Raw genomic sequence first — 13,460 nt, 5'->3', positions numbered from 1 at the left:
GAGCTGGAAACTCAGCTACACAAGACGAAATTCACTCCTTCCCCGATGCAAAAGTAAGTAAATAAATTGCTCCCTTAAGGGCTGATTCTAGGTCTTAAACATAGTGGTCACATCCTCTCTTGGCCAGAGAGGACTTAGTCATAGTGAAACTATGACTTATTGTTCATTAGAGGAATAAGTGGTACTTAAGGAGTTAGATGTAACTATAGGGGCAAAAACATAATTTGGCCCAGCTGTACTTACAAGTAATTTATGAAGGGTCATCGCACTGTTGATTGGTTATATCTAATAGACAAATAAATATATCTGTAGTGTGAATAGTATAATTGTTGGTCTTTAGTGGAGTGTTTGACAATTAACCGATGGTGGATAATGTAATTAAATAGTTTAATTAATTATTTATGCATCATTGGAGCTTCAAGCTACAGGTCCATAAGATCCTCTTGATAGCTCAAAAGGATTATGTTAAGGATCAATTTTTGGGTTAATTTGAATTGTTCAAATTAATAAGAGGAAATTTAATTATATATGATATAATTCAATTAATTCAATTATATATGATATAATTGATATAATGTATTTGATACATTAATTGGAGAAATAAATATTTGAATGAGATTCAAATAGTTGTTAAATTAAAATAAATATAATTTATATTAAATGTCATGAAATAGAGAAAAAGAACTATAATTTATATTATATGTGATGCAATATTAAAACTATAGATTATAAAAATAATATGATAAGTTGGTTATCATATTTATTTATATTATTTATTATTTTGAATAATAATCCTTTTTTCTCAAAAACTACCTTAGTGGGTGGTTATAAAAATTTTATGGCAATTGGAATAAAATGAAAAAGAGTTTTTCATTTTTTACTTATAAGGCAAAGATTTCCAAGAAAACAAATTACAACAAGAACGCAAAGATAGACTATATGATAGTCTACACGACAAACACAGAGCATATATGATAGGCTCTTTGTCTATGCGATAATAGAGAGGCTATGCGACAGTCTACACGATTGGAAGACATTTATTATGTGATAGTCTAAACGATTGAAGCAGTTCCTATGCGATAGTGCTTCTTCGATCGTCTTCCTCCTCCAAACTCACAAATATCCTTTTAACCAAAATAGTCAAAGCCCACCACTCCTAAGTTCTCACTCTGAACATACTGTGGAATCCACGTGGTAGTGTCCATGTTGGTTCGAAGATCGAGTTGTTATTTGCTACTTGTTTGAGAAGAGTGTTTGTGACTTGTTTGAAGCGTTCGTGAATAAGTTTGATCAAGGGATTACTTGAAGAATAGTTCTTCAAAGGTATAATCTCTCAACCTTTGTTTTATTTCAGAAGCATGTTATAATTTAGTTTCTAATGCATAATCTGTTATGTATGACTGTAAATGTATGTGTTCAATCACAATGAAATTTGGACGATCTGCTTCCGCTCAAGGAACTTCTCATGTTGAGTTTCCCTTCAAGGGCAGGATGCAAGGTCTTGAAAGGCATTGGTCGAGAGAGGGGCTTATGCAATGAAAGTCAACTCGTGCGTTGGTATTCAACCTATGTATTGATATGCGATAGAGGAGTTTGTATTGATATGCGCTTGTGCGTTGGTATTCAACAATGATGTGATCCTTAATCGTTCATGTGGAGACATACGAGTGAAGGCATCTTGTGCAAAGAGTTTGTATAATATCGAAACAAGAAATAAGTCAATCTTAATTTATAATGTTGTTTATGTTTAAAGACTGACTATTTCAAAGCGATGATTTAAGTAACTTGACCTTAATCCTGAGCTAACTATGAACTCCTATTTATTCAGGATTATCCTTAGATTTGCATGGGTGAGGGTTGACCCAACTACGTCGGCTCAATAAACCCCCCATTTCAGGAGTAAGACTAGATAGATAGCTGGGGACATAGGGTGCAAGACGAAACTCACTCATACTCACTTTTAGGGATAGTAGAGAGGTTGTCCCCTTAGGTACGAACTCCGGATCTTGAATAAGGGGCCCTACCCTCTCATTGGCCCAAGAAAGACTCAGTTTGGTGATTGGATCACAAACCAATTGTTCATTAGAGGATCAATGAGACGTAAGGAACAAGATGTGATCTTGAGGGTAAAACAGTTTTTTACCCAACCGTTATTACCAACAACCTATGTTGATTATGGTTAAATCAAATTGATATAAATATATTTACAGTGAGGGGAGTACAACTATTGGGTCTTAGTGGAGTGACCTGGTATTTAACGAATGTTGATTAATTTGGTTTAAAGAGTTTAGCCAATTAATCTCGGATCATTGGAGCCCATGATCTGTAGGTCTATTATGTCCCCCTACTAGCTCAAAAGCAGACTAAGCTTTAGAATAGAATGATGTGAAAAATTGAAATATTCGAATTCGAACTAAGGGAATTGTTAATTATATGTGATATAATTAAACATTTAATTATTGAATTAAACGAAATTGGCGAATTGGATAATATTTATATATAATTTAAATATTAAATACCTTAATAGGAATTCATGCTTGGAATATGTGTTTATTAATTTAATATTTGATATTAAATTAATTAAATTGTTTAATTAATGATGAAGAATTAATTTTAGTTAAAAGTACTTATAGAATTAATTTTATTTAAAATTGATTATTTATATATTAATTAATGAGTTAATATATTTCATTTTTAAAAAAATTGAAACTAGATTTCAAAATTCAATTGTATATTCAATTGAAAAATGAAAAAGGAAGTGAGTGGAAAAATCCCACCTCTTCCACTAGCCTCTTCCACCCAAAAATCCACTAGCAATTAAGGCTAATTGGTGTCACTTTTTCTTACAAGGTATTTTGCATGAACTTATTTAATAAAAATAGAGTTCAATCAGTTGAGAAAGGGGATTTTGATGGTTGATTTTTCTCACGATTTGTTGAAGAAGGATTCTTCAACTATTAGACACCAAAACCAGTAAACCTCTCCAAAATTACCTTGAATTCCTACTTATTTTGGATTCCACAATCTAATATAAGGTCCTAGAGAATAGTAGGAAAGATAAAATGGTGATTTACAAGCATTTGGAGTGAAGATTCAAGCTGGAATTGAAGGATTGAAGAATTCTTCAAAGGTAAATTTCAGAAACCCTACTTCTATGTTTTGAACTTGCAAGTTTCTTTACTAATTAAAATTGATGGAATTAGAGTGCTTAAGATCCTAATTGCTTCCGCTTGTTGATTGTCAGCACCAACAATAATGAGAAAACCCGATACTAAAGGTATGAAGATATCTGAGTCCCCTGATACCTAAGGTATTCCGGTATTCAGAACATTACCACATGCACGTAGGTACTATACTATCAACGCTGATTGTATCGAGATTACTCTACATCAGCTAAGGATTGATGTTGAGGAATCGAGCAAAAAAGCTCTCTCTCAATCAAGTGTGAATGATGAGGATTTCCAATGAAAATGTTAATGTTTAAGTTTCTAGGGTTTGAATGTTTTATATGTTTTATTATATATGCATGTAATTGTTTTAAACCCTGAGGCCTTTTAAGGAGAAGTTTAGGTTGTTCAGTTGTTTTGTTAATGATTATTTTTTATGTACATATTAGGGACCTAGAATAGTTTGGAGTTGGGATCACAATCTATATATGAGTATGTTCACTGTTTGCATGTATGAGTTTGGCATCTGTTTAAACCCTTTTGGTTTGTTTATTGGTGAAAATAAATATTTTTATTTGCTTATCGAGTGCTTAAGATTCTATTGAACAGGTTGAAAGATAAAGATGGACAGTTGATGTCATAAGAAGGTTGGCATCAACTCTTTTCATATATTCTCCTAAGATAGTAAGGGGTTCTAGGAGGGGGTCTGACAAATTCAATCTCTCATTCCACAAATGTTATACTAAAAAAAAAAAGTTAATGATTTGACATGTAACGTAAGAAAATAACTTCAATAAGAGTATTTTAATTGATTAAAGTTATATATTTGTAAGATTAAAAATGTCTTAATTCTTATTCTTACCTTTTTAAACTAAAAGGGAAAAAATAATTAAAGGACGCTAAGAAAATAGCTCATTTTCAATAATAAGGGTGGGCAAGTGGATAATATATCTTAAACCATAATCTTCGGCTACCCACTTTTATTTTTGTTTATTTGGTTGGCCAATTTTTATTTTATCACATGTGCTAAATATATTCATTTGTTCAGTCAAAATGTAAAGTCAACATTTTCAACGTTTATGTAACATTATAAATGACAAGAATTTACTAAAGTGAAAACCAAAAGTTGAAGAAATGATCAAAATGTAAAGGGGAAAATCGAATTATATCTTTAAATTTTGTTGGTTGCATCAATTAGAACTCTCAAATTCGATAAGTGAACCAATTTAAATTTTTGATCTTGATGATTAAATAATTCATTAACCTATTTCACATGATAAATCGATGAATTAATCTATAGATAGTTTGACTATCTCTTAATCAATAAAGGCAGTTTCATGCGTCACTCTCTCTCTCAATCTATCCTACTTTTTGCACTTTATTTTTACGCATTTAGTTTTCTTCTCAAATAAAACTAAAACCCTCCTTTCTAAAGAATTATTTAGCTTAGAGATATTTTATTTTAGACTCTATATGGTTCGACCTGTCTTGCTACTGATACTACCTAGTAGTTGAAGTTTATGATCGTAAAATTATAAATATTATTTGATCGATTGAAAGGTTCAACAACCTTTGGTCCGAACATAGGTCATAGTTTAAAGGGCACCAACGATCTGTGTGGTTTGAAAATTTGAAATCATTTAATTGTATTGATAAAATCAATATAGAAAACAAGTTGGCTTCTAATTTAATGAGTTTTTTTGGACCATGAAACTCGTCTTCTATAATCAACTCCTACTCCTGAACACCAATATTGCCCACAAAACGTAGTCTGACATAAAAAAAAATAAATAAATAAAACAACGACAAACAAACAAATAAGCTAGTTTTATTTGTTTTTCTCGTTTTCTCCTTCTTTCGTATTATAATATAATTTTCAATGAATGCTTAAGAAAAAGAAAAACACTTATAATTTACAATTCTTATGTTGTCCTAGGTGCACCAACAAGTGGGAGTGGTGATTTTATCCATAAGGGTACAAGTAAAGATAGCTCGAGTTAAGGTGTCCTAAGCTCAACCCTTAGTACCAAGAAGAATAGAAAAATGGAGACTAGAGAGGAAAGGAGGGTGAATGTTGGAGAGATAAAAAAAGATAGAAAATGGAAAAGGAGTGAAAGAGATAATTTTTTTAAAGTATATATATTTTGCTAATTTAAATATCGCCACATCATTATTTAAAATTTTAACGACCCGATCCCCTAGGACTTAAGTTAGGTCGTTACTAAATACATGCATGCATGGAACTCAAAACGACACTATGTTAAGACGAAATAAATACTAATTAAATAAGGTAAGTTCAAAAGACTTTCATTAAATTCAAATATTAAAACAATAGTAGGGTACCCAGAAATCATAAAGGATAGTAAATAAGTCTAAAAAACGATTCTTAAAAGTAAGTTTTAAACATCAAAACTAAAAGTTAAGAGAAACATGAAAAGAACTCTAAATTTCATGATGCGGAAGTGTAAAAACTAGTCCCAGTGGCTCGATCACGAATTTCGCTTGTCCATCGCCGGTGCATCTCTACCCTTACCTGAAACAACAACATGGGAAACAATGAGTATAAAATACTCAGTAAGTAACCCCACTATTAGGGTCAGGCTGGGAATCTATGTTCTCTAGATACCCACCTTTGGTGAAACATATAAATTACTCTAGTCCTCATGGGACACATATGCACATGAAACAAGAAGGAGACTGAGTCCTATCCTACTGTAGTTAAGTATGCCCACTACCTCTGGTGAATCCCGAAGGAGACACAAACTGGTGAATCTCGAAGGAAACACAAACTGGTGAATCCCGAAGGAAACACAAAATCTAATGGGCATCTAACTAATCAGTAAGGACATTTGCATAGTCTCAACATCATAATCATCACTGTACGAATTTATGACATACATATAAACCTCAACATCATGGTTCTACAACATACATGTATACCTCAACTTCATGGTTCTACAACATACATATATACCTCAATATCCTCAGATCAAATACAACCATATGGAATCACATATCATCTCATGCTAGCATTCAAGTGTCTAGGTGCACAAATAAATCTTTCAGATCTCATACCAGAACATACATTGGTTATAATATACTATCAGTCTACCATGTTATCATTCTGCCATAACATCCATCTATCATGCTAGCATACATCTAGAGCCTGGCCCGTGGGCAGTTTCAGTAGTAAGATTACTTACCTTGATATTAGGTCGAACCAAAAAGCAATTGAATTTTTGTGAAATTCTTGAATCCTTAATCAAGCCTAAACATAAACCAAGCTTTAAAATTAATAGTTAAGGCCAAATTCTAAACACCCAAATATTACAAAATATTTCCAGATAACCTTACCTAAGGTGTGGTCCAATTCGAATTCACCTTCCAAACCTCCAATTTTAAGCCCAAATAATTAGTAAACCAAACTCTTCTTTATCTTGAATGAAATTCTTGAATCAACCCTCTAATCATAATTTGAAATTAGGTTACATGATTAAAGTTTGAATCAAATACATACTTCACTACCAATGTCTCGAATAAATTATCCATATGTAGCTTCGTCAAAAATCACTTCCAAATGACTTTACCAAAATTTCTCAACAACCAAAATTAATTCGCAAGAAGGTAATCAAAGCATAGAACTTACCAAAACTCGCTAAAACAAACTCCAACTTCACCGAACAACACCTCAATACCTTCACAAACTTGAAATCTTATCCAAATCGATTCATGAAGAAGAAATTGATGCGGCGGCTAGGGTCTCGGCTGGAGGAAGAAGAAATTGAAGGGGGGTGCCGGCGGGTGCGTGAGGAAGGAAAGCAGGTGGGGATTGACTTTTGATAAAAAAAAAAAAAAAAAAAAAAAAAAAAAAAAAAACAACAACAACAATAATAATATTAATAATAATAAATAAATAAATATAATTACATTTAATTCCTTTCCGTTTTATACTATTAAATTCCTTTCTGTTTCAAAAGAAAATTAATTACTACCATTAATTTTCAATTTGAATAATTTCATACCAACAATTAAATTCGCGCACTTACACTTGAAGTCCAAAATTCCAAAAAATGCCCTCCAACTATAATAATTACTGAAATTCCAAATAATAAAGTTACTGAAATTACATTATTACTAAAAAATAATGTGCAGGGTATTACATTCTTCCCTCCTCAAAGAACTTTCGTCCTCGAAAGTTCATTCTTGAAGAAAAACTCTCGGGGTGTTACATTCTTCCCTCCTCAAAGAACTTTCATCCTCAAAAGTTCATTCTTGAAAAAGCTCCGGGTACTGGGCCTTCATCTTATCCTCTCACTCCCAGGTAACCTCCGTGAATTGGTGATTCTGCCACAGGACTTTCACAAAAGCAATTTTCCAGTGGCGCAATGTTTTTACCTCTCTAGCGAGGATCTCTATAGGCTTCTCCTCGTAGCTCAAGTTGTCATTCAATTGTAAGGGCTCATAGTCAACTACATGGGACGGGTCTGTCACATACTTCCTTAGCATCGAAACATGAAAGACATAATGAGACAGTATTGGGGGCAATGCCAAACGATAACCTATGGGGCCAACTCGTTCCAAAACATACTTTGATCATATTATACTATCAGTCTATCATGTTGTCATTCTACCATAACATCCATCTAGAGTCTGGCCCGTTGGTAGTTCCAGTAGTAAAATTACTTACTTTCATATTAGGTCAAACCAAAAAGCAATTGAATCTTTGTGAAATTCTTGAATCCTTAATCAAGCCTAAACATAAACCAAGCTTAAAATTAATAGTTAAGGCCAAATTCCAAACACCCAAATATTACAAAATATTTCTAGATAACCTTACCTAAGGTGTGGTCCAATTCGAATTCACCTTCCAAACCTCCAATTTTAAGCCCAAATAATTAGCAAACCAAACTCTTCTTCATCTTGAATGAAATTCTTGAATCAACCCCCTAATCATAATTTGAAATTAGGCTTACATGATTAAAGCTTGAATCAAATACATACTTCACTACCAATGTCTCAAATAAATTATCCATATGTAGCTTCGTCAAAAATCACTTCCAAATGACTTTACCAAAATTTCTCAACAACCAAAATTAATCCGCAAGAGGGTAATCAAAACATAGAACTTACCAAAACTCGCTAAAACAAACTCCAACTTCACCGAACAACACCTCAATACCTTCACAAACTTGAATCCAAAGTTGAAACACAATGGGTATCAACCAATTGATGCCAAAAGTAAATGAGTATTCAAGAATCAACCGAAAACAACCCAAACGGCCGAAATCTTACCCAAATCGATTCAGGCTGGAGGAATAAGAAATTGAAGGGGGGGGGGGGGGGGGGGGGGGGATGCATGAGGAAGGAAGAATTAATTTTCAATTTGAATATTTCACACCAATAATTAAATTGCGGGGTGTTATATTCTTCCCTCCTCAAAGAACTTTTAAGCCTATTTTTAAGATCCAAGGGACTAGAAAAATGCATGTTAAAAACCAAATGATCAAATGTATTTATTCTCAAAACTTGAGGACTAAAAATGTAATTTTTTTAAAAAATATTTATCACATAGGTCTCTTAAATAAGTTGAGAAAATTTATATATATAGTGGCATTATTGAAACGATTATTACCACCCATTAGATTCTAACAATTCTCTTTAATATTACATTGATCCTTTTATTCAAAGAAATTTTACATACGTGCTTGGACTATAAAGGATCCATATTTATCTATTGTGTGTTCGATGCAGGAATCAAATAAAAAAAATCCATATTATGTCTGAATGTCACATTTAGAAGGAAATATGCTCTCGTTTTCTTTTTCCACCATTGCATGGCAAATTTGAGAAGCCAAAAAAATTAGAGGTTGTTTCAATATGTGCAAGCTGACATTGATTCGATCTATGCATCAATTGAAAAGGGTTTCCTTGCAAAAAGTAGTTTGTGAATGGATCGAAATGTCAAGGAAATTGTGATGCCTCGACTCCAGGTTCATTATGTTACAGAATATAGGTAAACAACAACAATAAAAATAATCAAATGTGGTTCACTTTTCAAATTATCATTGATGGATTACATTTTTAGGGAAATAAACATGGCCTAAATTCATTCTAATATACAATGAGATCAAGATTGTTGAAGCAATGACTATTTTGTGAGGGGCTTTATAATATTATTTTTTTGAACAATCATCATACTTTGATTGAAAGGTCGTTAACCTATTTAATCACATTGGAGCTCTGATCGGTGAAATTTTTTGCCTAATTCCAAACCAAATAAATTAATCGTTTCTACATAATTTTGTGGTAGTGGTAGCACGTGTTGAGCTCAGGGAACTACAAAATTTCTCAATTAAACTGTTTACAATCCTAAGGTAACCAGAAGGGGATTTTGAGATTGATTTGTTTAGTTGCAAGAAAAATTAATTGCATAAAATTAAAGAGAGATTGAATTCAAATAATTAAACTATCTAGCTTAGGCTTTTGTGTTAATTCCCCAATTTTCAACCGATCATAGGTCCATCAGATAATTCCTATATCATCTACCTTTAGCCAACTCATCTAGAAAAGCTAGGTGAGAGTCCAGATTATCTAATTAGCCAATTTAATTAGATGAATGCACCTAATTAGTTGACTAACCGCATTAAGATTAAGAAATTTGCTAAGATGAATTTCTAATAGGAAACGCCTAATTAATCATTCAATATAATTCTTTCCTATATTAATTAATCAATGTTCGTTGATATCGATTCACAACTTACAAGCTAATTTAACCTATTGTGATTTGTGGATTAATAAACAATTAAATGTCAGATATTGCAAATTAAGCTTTAGTTAATGGTCATACATCCTCAAGTAGAGATACAATCATAAACGCTCATAATCAGAGAAAGAATTGAAAGACAATACAAGAAATTATTATAAAACAATCCAAACTTCACAAGTGTGCAAAACGGTAAAAATTACTCTATGCCTAAGCTAGAACGTGTACCTTAGTCCATAATCTTCATGATGGACATCAAGGAATTGTTTGAGTACATCCAAGAATCAAGAAACATAAGAAATAGAGAGAAAATATGTGGAAATTTGGTTGGAATCGATACTCTCTAACGCTAGTGTAGGGTTTGGCAAGATGTGGAGTCTCACATTGATAAAATTTGATAGAGGGGGTGGGCTCCTTATTATAAAAGGAGATAGCTCCTTTATTTTAAATCATCCCAATTAGTAACAAAAAAAAAACTTTAAGCTTAAATATGCTAATTAAATTCCTATTTGTTTTTTCTACTTTGAGAGTGAGAAAAAGAAAAAAGGTATGAGTAGACAAAAGTTTTGAAGAGAATGATTTTATACTTGGGGTCGGAGGGAGATCTTTGTGTGAATGTAGCAATTTTTTACATACTAGATTTTTTCTTGTTCGTAGTTTTTCTCCAATTGGGGAGTTTTCCACGCAAATTCTTGTGTTTTTAGTTTTGTTGTTTTCTTTTAATTTCTCTGTTATTTTCTATTTATACTCCTGCGGTATAACTGAGAGATTTTTTTTCCAACAAGTGATATCAGAGTGCCAGGTTTGTAGTTTCTTGAATTTCTAAGCATTGTCTGAACTTCCATATCAGAAAGAAATTCTTGAAACAGGTTGCGGTGTTTGTGAATACTGTAAATTGTTCACTATTTACTATTTTGCTAGGAAAAGAAGCAGATATGTCAAGCTTTATGAGCACAGTAAAGTTTGATGTAGAGAATTTTGATGGAATGATCAACTTCGGCTTGTTGCAAGTGCAAGTCAAGGATGCCCTAATACAAGTTGGGTTACACAAGGCTTTGAAGGGAAGACTAGTCAATGATGCTTCTAAAGAATTAAGCGGTGATGGTAGTCCAGGAGAGTCCAGCAGAGATTCTAAGAAATCCAACATGAGCGATGAAGATTGAGAAGAGATGAATTTGAGAACTGCAAGTGCAATCAGACTAAATTTGGCTAAAAATGTTCTTGCAATTGTGCATGGAATTTCAACAGTCAAAGAGTTGTGGAAGAAGCTTGAAGCAATATATCAAACAAAAAGCATCTCAAATCGATTGTACCTAAAAGAGTAGTTTCACATGTTACGAATGGTGGAAAGTACAAAAATCTTTGATCATTTGAGTATTCTCAATGGCATTGTTTCTGAGCTGGAGGTGATAGGAGTGAAGATAGAATATGAAGATAAGGCACTCCAACTCATCTAGTCATTTCCTCCTTCTTATGGACACATGAAACCAATCTTGACGACAAAGAAACTTTAGATTTTTCTGAGGTTACTAGTAAACTTTTGTCAAAGGAAAAAAGAATGAAGGACATGCTTCACAAAAGAATTCAATGCTGGTAGCTAGCAAATATAAGAAGAAAGAGTTCGTGCAAAAAAAGGTTTGTTGGGAATGTGGACAGTCTGGACACATGAAAAATGATTGTTCTAACACAACAGGTTCGTCAAAAGGCTCTAAGTCAGATGCTAACATTGCCTTTCTCGCCAGGAAAGGCAGTGACCCCCTCTGAATAAGACGAAAATCATCATTTTGGTATGACCGCTTTACCATTATGGAGGAAGTGATGTTAGTGGTTCCACAAATTTGCACACAAACATTGACTTGGCAATTATGCAAGGTGTGTGGTGAAAGTTATGTCGATGGCTAAAGGACTTCCACATGAACCAAGTAAGTGGAAGTTGTACCATAAATTTCAGCAAGGTTTATCGGCATGTGACAAAAAAGAAAATTCTCAAAAGGTGATATTCCAAGTGGTCTACTCTTTATGGTAGAGTGTTTTATAATTCTCTTATTTGGAAATTATAATCGTCGATGAAGACAATGAATGTTTCAGAATATGTGGATTATTCAAATATCTTACCAAGGTAGAATTTGTTAGGTTTGACAAGAAGTGGAATCCACATTGGTAAAATTTGATAGAGGGGGTGGACTCCTTAGTTATAAAAGAAAATAGGCTCCTTTGTTTTAAATCATCTGTAAAATTTTTTTTTTTTTTTTTTTGGGCTGGTATGTTGGATTGTATCAGCATGCAGCAGAAGTTACAAGGATCAATAAACATTCTAATTCATTAATTTTGGCAAAAACTAAAGCATGCTCTTGCAGAAATAAATAGGTTTTAAGTTATACCTTTGTAGAACTCTTGAAATCTCGATTTGTAGCTGCAAATCTCTCCAAATCTCGTTGCATACCACCACAAGATCTTCCCCACTATTCTCTTGGTGCTCTAGATTGAGTTGTGGGACTCAAAATAAGCGGGAACTTGGAGAAGTACTCATAGCAGCAACCTGATTGAAGAACACCTTCTTCACCACGAATTTTCAGCAAAAGTTATTTAGATTGCATGCCTCAAATTCACTCCAATCTTCTCAATATATTACAGACAGTCATGCAAAGAAGATAGTTACATGAGATGCAGCTCATGCTTGAAGTAATTGAAGCCTAAAGATGGTGGGTTATGGGTGAGCAACTTGAAGGTGATTGTGGAAAAAACCGAAAATCCAATTTGTGTTTTTCTTTATCTTTTTCAACTTTCAATTGATTTCATAAATTAATTTATTTTATAAAATTGAAAATATTATTAATTTTACAAAATTAATTTTTTTAATTAATAAATAACTATTTAAACAATTTAAATAATTCAAATTAATTTAATATCAAATATTAAATTAATTTTACACAAATCCACCTTCATATATTTAAATCATATTTAAATATTAATTCTCCAATTTCGTTTAATTCTAATTTGAACATTTCAAATTAACTTATCACACTACTCTAAAGCTAACTAGTAGGGGACCTTGCGGACCTACAGATCATGGGTTTCAACCATCCGAGATTAATTGGCTAAACTCATTAGACCGAATTAACCCCATTCGTTAACTAATTGTTCACTCCACTAAAGCCCATAGTTGAACTCCCCTATTCGTTAACCCTTCACAGGTTGTTCGTAATAACGGTCGGGTCAAATCTCTGTTTTACCCCCGAGATTACCTCTTGTTCCTTAAGTCTCACTGATTATTTAATGAACAATTGATTTGTGATCCAATCAATAAACCGAGTCCCTCTCGGGCTAGTGAGAGGGTAGGGCCTCTTGTTCAAGACCTAGAATCAGCACTTAAGGGAACAACCTCTTTATTATCCCTAATAGCAGGTATGAGTGAATTTCGTCTCTCACTCTATGTTCCCAACTATCTATTCAGTCTTACCCTTGATATGGGAGTTTATTGAGTCAGCGTTGTTGAGCCAACCCTCACGTATGCAAATCTAAAGATAATC

The sequence above is a fragment of the Benincasa hispida genome, chromosome 8 (assembly GCF_027475165.1).
Source record: "Benincasa hispida cultivar pf3 chromosome 8, pf3_genome.v1.1, whole genome shotgun sequence".
Lineage (NCBI taxonomy): Eukaryota > Viridiplantae > Streptophyta > Magnoliopsida > Cucurbitales > Cucurbitaceae > Benincasa > Benincasa hispida.
This window is presented reverse-complemented; position numbering follows the sequence as displayed.